Genomic DNA, 7808 nt, shown 5'->3' on the forward strand with positions numbered 1-7808 from the left:
CAAAAGGATAGTAAACAGTTTGATCCACCTTACAGAGTACCTATTTCATACGAAGGATGCAGATTGAGCTACTAGGTTATTTTGAAACCATGTTAAAATGTAACAAGATGTGTATATGTAACAAAACAAACTAAATATTCTAGGGTGGTACCACCAGGGGGTTGTTTGTGAAGGCTCTGAAATGAAAGGCTAAAGTTTAAATTGTTTTGACTGAAGACGAGATAAGTGGAGACTTTCAAGTGCCTAGAAAGATTCTGAGAAGTTTTCAACAATAAAGAGGGCAGAGTAAAGGATTTCAAATATTCAATTTGCATCAATCATAATGCTAATCTGAAATAATATAGAAGAAGAAATGTGTCTTTTGCTATCAATAACCATTTGGCTGATGAGTTGAAGAAAATATGCACAGAGTGGGTAATTGTATCATCTCTTTTGGTTACTTCTTATGGTAAGAGTGCAAAAAAATAGGAAGTTAAGAATTAGCATACATCTCAGAAGTTTATATAAGGACATCTGCGTAGACTTCCATCCCCTTCCGTGCATTGTTGAAATATTAGTGATGTTTAGGGGAGCTAAGGGATTCGGCAAAAATGATCTAGCATCTTCCTAAACATCAGGTGGCAATACACTTAGACTCTAAGCATCTCTCTGCATTTGTGTCTCCTGTGGGGACATTGCAATTCTGGAGATGCTCTATGGATTGTCCTCTGCAGTTTTAGACTTTCAGAGGATTATGTTTAAGGTGCTGGAGGGTATTGAAGGTATAGACACTTTTCAGGGTGCTATCCTTGTGGTTGGAAGGGACAGAGATCACCATGACAAGGGTTTAAACCAGTTGCTAAATCATTTGAATGGAACAGAGATCGCAGTTAATAAGGATCAACGTAATTGTGTAAAGAACAGAATTGAAGATCTGGGTCATGTCATTTGTTGTCATTTCATGGACTGGAACCTCCCCCTGCAGACAAGAAGATGTGCTTATACATTGGGGTTGTACAAGTTTTTCTTCAAGTTTATTTAGAATTTTGTGCACCAGATCGCCAGACTCGTGGCAGCAATTAGTCATCCTCCAAATAGCCATTGTGTTTTTTTGCGTATCACTGCATACGCATGCGCTGTGATTAATCGTTCCGGACTATTAAGTTAACCAGATAAACAAAACAGCCGAAACCCGATCTTGCAGAATTCCTGCCTTAACGATCTTATATCTTCGGAGAACTCCCGATTATTCGCCTTTGAAACCATTGTAAATGTGATGAAAAGGCTAACAATTTCACTTATGATGTCTAAGACAACAATAATGTCATCCAATGTCCTGATGATGATGCCTATATTTTAGGAAAGGCATTGAAACGTCGACCCTTAACCCCATATGCAAACTCTGTATATAACACTGATAAATGCAATGGTGTGGTTTATTTTAAACATCCAAAGTCTGTTCCACTGAAACGCAAGTGCACAGACAGATTTCTTGCTTTTTCCACTTTCTCTTGTTGTTGTCCTGTATATGTTGAAGGTCACGGCTGTGCCCGCTTGACATTTTTTAGAAATCCCAACATTTTCTCACCTACATAAAAAATAAAATCCTGTCCGGACGGACAGAAGACATACGACCTATTAAGTGTATGATCATTGCTTTTTGTATACTCCATATAGGGACCACTGTTCTTTGTAATACGTAATGCCCAAGGTCCCTATGCTATACCTTAAGGGTTCCCTTGTTCTGTTGAAACACGAGAGATGAATTTGTGTCAGGGAAGATTTTGAAAGTTGATGATGATAATCAAATTTTTCTTGTCACAGTAAATGCCAGCAAGCGTGACTTAGAATCAGTACTATCTCTGGAAGAAGGAGAGAATGCCAGCACTATTGGGTTCTCACTTAGAACTTTACATCGAAGTGAAAGACAATATTCTGTTATTGAGAAAGAAGATTTAAAATGTTACTGGACTGTTGAAAAGTTTAAGAATGTTTTGTGAGGAAGGAAATATTTATTGGTAGCCAACTATAAGCCTTCAGTCTATATACTGAATGAGAACATGGTCAAGGATCATACACCTACAACAGCAAATTGTGACAGTATAATTTAAATCTTACTTTTGCTACGGGTAAAAATGCCAGAGCAGACTAATTGATTAGGGTGCTATTAGAATGTGTGGATAGGTTGGGGTGGCATGAAGACAAAGAATAGGGTGACGGATGAAGGAAGTTTTGATGAGATGGAAATGGATAAAGATTTGAATTTGAAAAAAATATTTAATTGCATAGGGTTGTCCTTGAGAAGAATGGTGCCCGGCCATGGGCAGCAAGTGCCAAGGTAGCAGATAAGCTCTCTCTTGAAGGAGATCTGTTAGAGATGTCTGACAAATGTATTCTGCCTCATGAATTGAGAAACATGATTGTGAGGTTGAAACATGCAGGCCATTTACAAAGTACAGAATAAGTAAAAATTCTGATGGGCAGGGTTGGACACAAATAAATACCTCAATCAGAGAATGCGTACTGAGAACTGGAAGTGACAAGCAGTTCAGACTAGAGCACAACCACTACAACTGATAAATGTATCATTAGAGCCAGGACAAAAATTGGCAGTTAATTCTATTGGACCATTTCATAGTCTGGATTACAAAAATAGTTTTGCAATCGTTCTGGTAGAATATTACAAATATGGCGTAAACTGAAGTTCATTCTGACATCACAAAATGGCACTATATCACCTGCAATCTAATGGGAAGGTAAAGTAAATGAATAGGATATTGGTCAAGTGTGTGTAATGAGCGAAGAGAAAGAAGGCTGATATCAATAATGTGGTGGTTAAATGTGGTGGTCTTAGCATACCAGCCTTCTCACTGTAATCGGTTTTAATTTTTTGGAAGTACTGTATGGTAGGACACCCTCATCTCAATTATTGCCTCTGATTGATGCATGTTGGAAAGGTTATTGGATCTTAGCAGGATAAATTCAGGAATACATCAAGGTTTTGAAAGACGTCGGGCTAAATACAAAGAGCAGTATAATAAAGGAAAGAATATCAAAGACTGTGTTGCCAAGATCAAAATCAGTGACTGGTTTGCAAATAAAAAGCTTTTGTCTACATGTATACATGAGTGCCATTTTAGGAAGTCAGCTACAATTGAAAACGTATATGGTGATGCAGTGAGAATTTTAGGACAATAATGGTGGACCAAGGACGTGAAGGGGGATGCTGGCAAATTTAAGTGGAAAGCACAAGCAGTGTCGAAATATGGAGGAAGCTGACGAGTTTGACATTGGAGTGATGCTGCAAGGTCCTTTATGTACTTTCACCTTTGCTTCCATTCATTATGTGCCATTGTTATTATGCATGTCATCCAGTTTATAGTGTTCTGGGCACTTGTTTATCCATGTTTTTTAATTTTAGTTGAATACTTATAGTTTTGTTGTAGGGAGTGGTTTTGTCCATTTCGGTTTTCTTTTTCTAAGTCCATGTGGCTTGCTCATTTCTTTTCGTTTTTGAAAAAGTGAAGCGATTTAGAATAGTATATGAGAGGAATAAGAGTTGCAATGTCTTCTGCTTAGAGCTCGATCTCTGTATTTTTTCTAATGGAATGTTAGGTAATGAAAATGCATGGAATTCTAGAGCTGTTTTCTCCTGGCACTGCTGATGGGCTACAGTTGATTGAAGCTTTACCACCCACTGAAAAGTTCATGTAGGTTTTGTTGACTTACTAACTTCAACAACTAATCTCAAAAATAATGTTAAAAAGCTCTAAGAAACAAATATTAGTATGGTTTTTACAAAAATCACCGGGCATGGAAAAAAATATAAAAAAATTCTGCTGAGTTGGGAAAAGAACACAGTACTATATTTGCCCATTAATATAATTGGGCCAGATGATGCAGCACTACAAACACAGCTCATGGGATCATTAGACAGTGATGCTAAGTAGCACATTGTCAGATTTGAGGTAGAGATGCCATGGTTGAAGAGAAGAAGCAACTTTCACCGTAGCTCTTTTGTCACAGTAGAGGATATATTATAAAGCATGGAAGCAACCAAGGGTTCCAAAGTTTCCTCTGTCAAGTAGCACATAACATAACAAACAGGGTGCATTTGTAAAGTGCACGTTCACCCGTGGGCAGATGACACTGAATAATAGATGTTTTATTGTTTATTGTTTATTGCTTTATTGTTACCCAACTCAATTGGCCTCATGGCACAGTGATCACTTGCAATATTTTTAAAGCATAGCCCATGTTAATATTAAATACATTGTTCAGTCCTATTAAAACCTGTTGTATTGGCTAGGAACCACTTGTGCATATGGGCATCAGGGCTCTTCCCTCCTTATTTCCGGACTCGTTTGTTCCATTGTATGACCTATTATTCTCTAGTATTAAAGCAGAAGAAAAATGCAGACAAAGTTAACAGTGGTCTGAGGTAAGCAGTGACAAGTATGTGAAGTCTGGCACCAGTACATGAAGGCCACAGCACCAGCCATGAGACAGGTTTTTCCAGGGCTGGAAAAGTCTTACTCTCACCTCAGGGACATGTCATGTCTGAGTGCACAAACATTTGTGGCCCGCTGCAGGGACACTGGGAAACTTTCCCCTAAAAACGTTAGCCTTCTGCCTTGCAGTGCACAGGGCAATACTCTAATAAGACTGTCACTTTGCCCTTTGCCAACTTATCACAGAAGGGTGAAGTAAAAAATGGAGGAGCTGAAGTCGGAGCCTGGGAATTGCATCAGCATGGACTCTGTGACATCTGGTCCATGCTAATGCACTGCACAGGTCCCAGTTCTCTGCTTCCTTGAATTGGGAACACTAAATACAGTGGCGTAACATAACGTGAGTGCCCCCTCCTGCACAATATGATGAAGGGGCGCCTTACACTCACATCAGTCAGGGGCTGAGGGGGCCTGTGGTATGCCCCTGACAAAATGTATTCCCAGCAGTTTAGTAGCTGAAGATGGGCACATGCAAGCACCTGGGGGTACATTTAAAAATGCTTTAAACTTAAATGTTCATGTGTGTAAGGACACAGAGTGTGTGTGTGTTTGTTGTGTGTGTCTGTGGTCCTTCTGTGTGTCTGTGAGAACATGAGCGTAAAAGACGGTCAGTGAGTGTCAGTGTGAGAGTGAAACCTCCAGTGAGACAGTGAGTGAAAGTGTAAGCATGGAAGAAAGACAGTGTGTGAGCATTTAAGTGACACAGTGAGTGAGACAGTGTGAGCATGTGAGTGAGACCGTGAATGGGAATGAGTGATAATCAGGTAGTGAGTGAGTGACAGTGAGTGAGACAGTGTGAGACAGTGTATTATGTAAGTGATGTGTGAAAAAAGAGAGGAACCCCTTAAGCTAGTCAAGGGAAATGAGGTTATTACAACCCAAAATTTCAAAGATTCCCTTGAGTCAAATTAAGAACAGGTTCACATAAACATACCTCCAAATGCAAGCAGTTCAATCATATATAACACCAAAATTGACAGTTTAAAAATCATTTATTATGAGTACATTGTGAATAAAAACAATATAGTTGGGCTAACTAATCTAGTGCCCTAATCTAAAATGCATAAAACAAAACAAGACAATTAATTACTGGTTTTAACTTGTAAGAGCGCAATAAATACCGGTTTGCAGACTTAAAAGGGAAAGAGAACCAGCCACACAGAGTTTCACGACTTTCACAAGACCAATGGATCATAATAGGTGCAGATCTTGATATCTAGAACCTTAGCTGCCTGGGAAATAAGGGAAGATCTCACTGACCCCCTTATGGTGACAGATAAACAGCAAGTCTTGATAAAGGTGGTTATTACCATTAGAACCCACTGAAACGCGTAGAAGCCATTCCTGGTATAATTCAAGACTCTGACATCAATGTTGACGTACAGATGCTGTAGTAGCAAAATATCGATGGAAACATAATGGAGTCCGAATGTACAACCTGTATTTAACAATTTTCATGTTTTACTTTTTCTGTCCTTAACTTCAATTGTGCAGGTCATAATTGATTGTCTTGTTTTGTTTTATCCATTTTAGATTAGGGCACTAGATTAGTTAGCCCAACTATATTGTTTTTATTCACAATGTACTCATAATAAATGACTTTTAAACTGTCAATTTTGGTGTTATATATGATTGTACTGCTTGCATTTGGAGGTATGTTTATGTGAACCTGTTCTTAATTTGACTCCAGGGAATCTTTGAAATGTTGTATTATGTAAGTGAGAGAGTGAGTGAATGAGTAAAAGCGAGTTACTGGTGATTGAAAATGTGAGCATGTGAATGATGCAGTGAGTGAAATTCAGTTAGCGTAAGTGAGAAAATGAATGAGTCAGTGGGTGAGATTGTGAGGTAGTGCATGTGGCAATGAATGAGACAGGCTGAGTATCTGATTGACATTGTCAGTGATGAAGCAGTGTGTGAGACAGTTTGTCAAACAGTGAGTACATCAGTGAATAAAACGGTCTGAGGTTGTGAGTGACACAGTGTGAGCATGTGAGTGATATAATGAGTGAAACAGTGAGCATGTGATCAAATGTGTGTGCATGTCTGCTGCAGGCCCTGGAATATGGGATAATGTTTTTCTCACAGAGGCACCCATGGCATCATACTTGTGCTCGCTTACTGGAGGTAACTCTTAGCATATGGCAGTGGGCACCTATGACAGAATGCAGGCCCTGGCATACCGTAGGTAGTTCTTGGTATATGAGGTATTCATGGCAAAATGTTGACACTGGCATATGAGAGATATTCTTTGACATAATGGATGCCAAATATGCCCAAGAGGGGAGGGGATGGCAACAGGAGAAAATGTTATCCCTGACATAACTGGTATTTTTTGTCATAGGTCACTCATGGTATATGGACATTATACATTGAAACATGCTGGCATAATTCCAATGATTATTAGCATGACAGTACCAATAGCAATTCAAAGACACCCATGACAAAATGCTGGCACTTGAAGACTGAAAGTCATTATTGACATACAATGGACATGCATGATATTTTGAAAACACTGTGAGTCTTGTACCCGGAGGTATCATAGTCACTGGCACCGCATTGTGATTTGAATATTTAATAAGTGTCCTTGGCTTTTTAGCAAATTTATTTGAAAATTGGAATTTTGAAATGCACTATTTGGTCACTATTTTCTTCAACATTTTCTCAAGGGGATAACCCCTGTTAACCTCCTAAAAGAAGACAGGCTTGCTCTCTGCAATTCACAATACCGTATTCAAGGATCATCAGCCGTCACTGCTTTGGGCTTGTCCCAAACAGAAATAGAGATGGTACATCATGTGGTGAAGAGATCAAACACTTGCGGTCGTTGCAGGAACCACAGTAATTCAGACCACATCCAAGAGGATAAATAATTATAGGCAGGATTATTTTGTGTTAAGTAGCAACAACAGGCATACAAGACTTGTCAGTAATATACAGAACGATAGACAGGTCATTGTGAATTATGGTAATGTTTTCACCAAGGGTTTCTGAGTGACATCAAATAAGCAACAAGAGAGAAGCTTGGGTTGTCTATGATGTCACTCACAAGCCAAAAGTGAAAGACATCCCTGTAATTTATGTTTTCACCCATCTATAACTTTATAATGTATATGGCATCCAAAGTCATCTACTAATCCTTCCAGCATAGACACAGGGGTAGAAATTAATGGGGAAGTCAAACGGAACACTTAAAAAAGTGTATAAAAACCTCGCCTCCTGCCACTGATTTCCGCCACACTTGACATAAACCCCCTATCCCAAACTAAAGAATACATACCTGTCCTCTTGCCACCACCAACACTACCCTCTGTAAAA

This window comes from Lissotriton vulgaris, chromosome 2_1, assembly GCF_964263255.1.
Source record: "Lissotriton vulgaris chromosome 2_1, aLisVul1.2, whole genome shotgun sequence".
NCBI lineage: Eukaryota > Metazoa > Chordata > Amphibia > Caudata > Salamandridae > Lissotriton > Lissotriton vulgaris.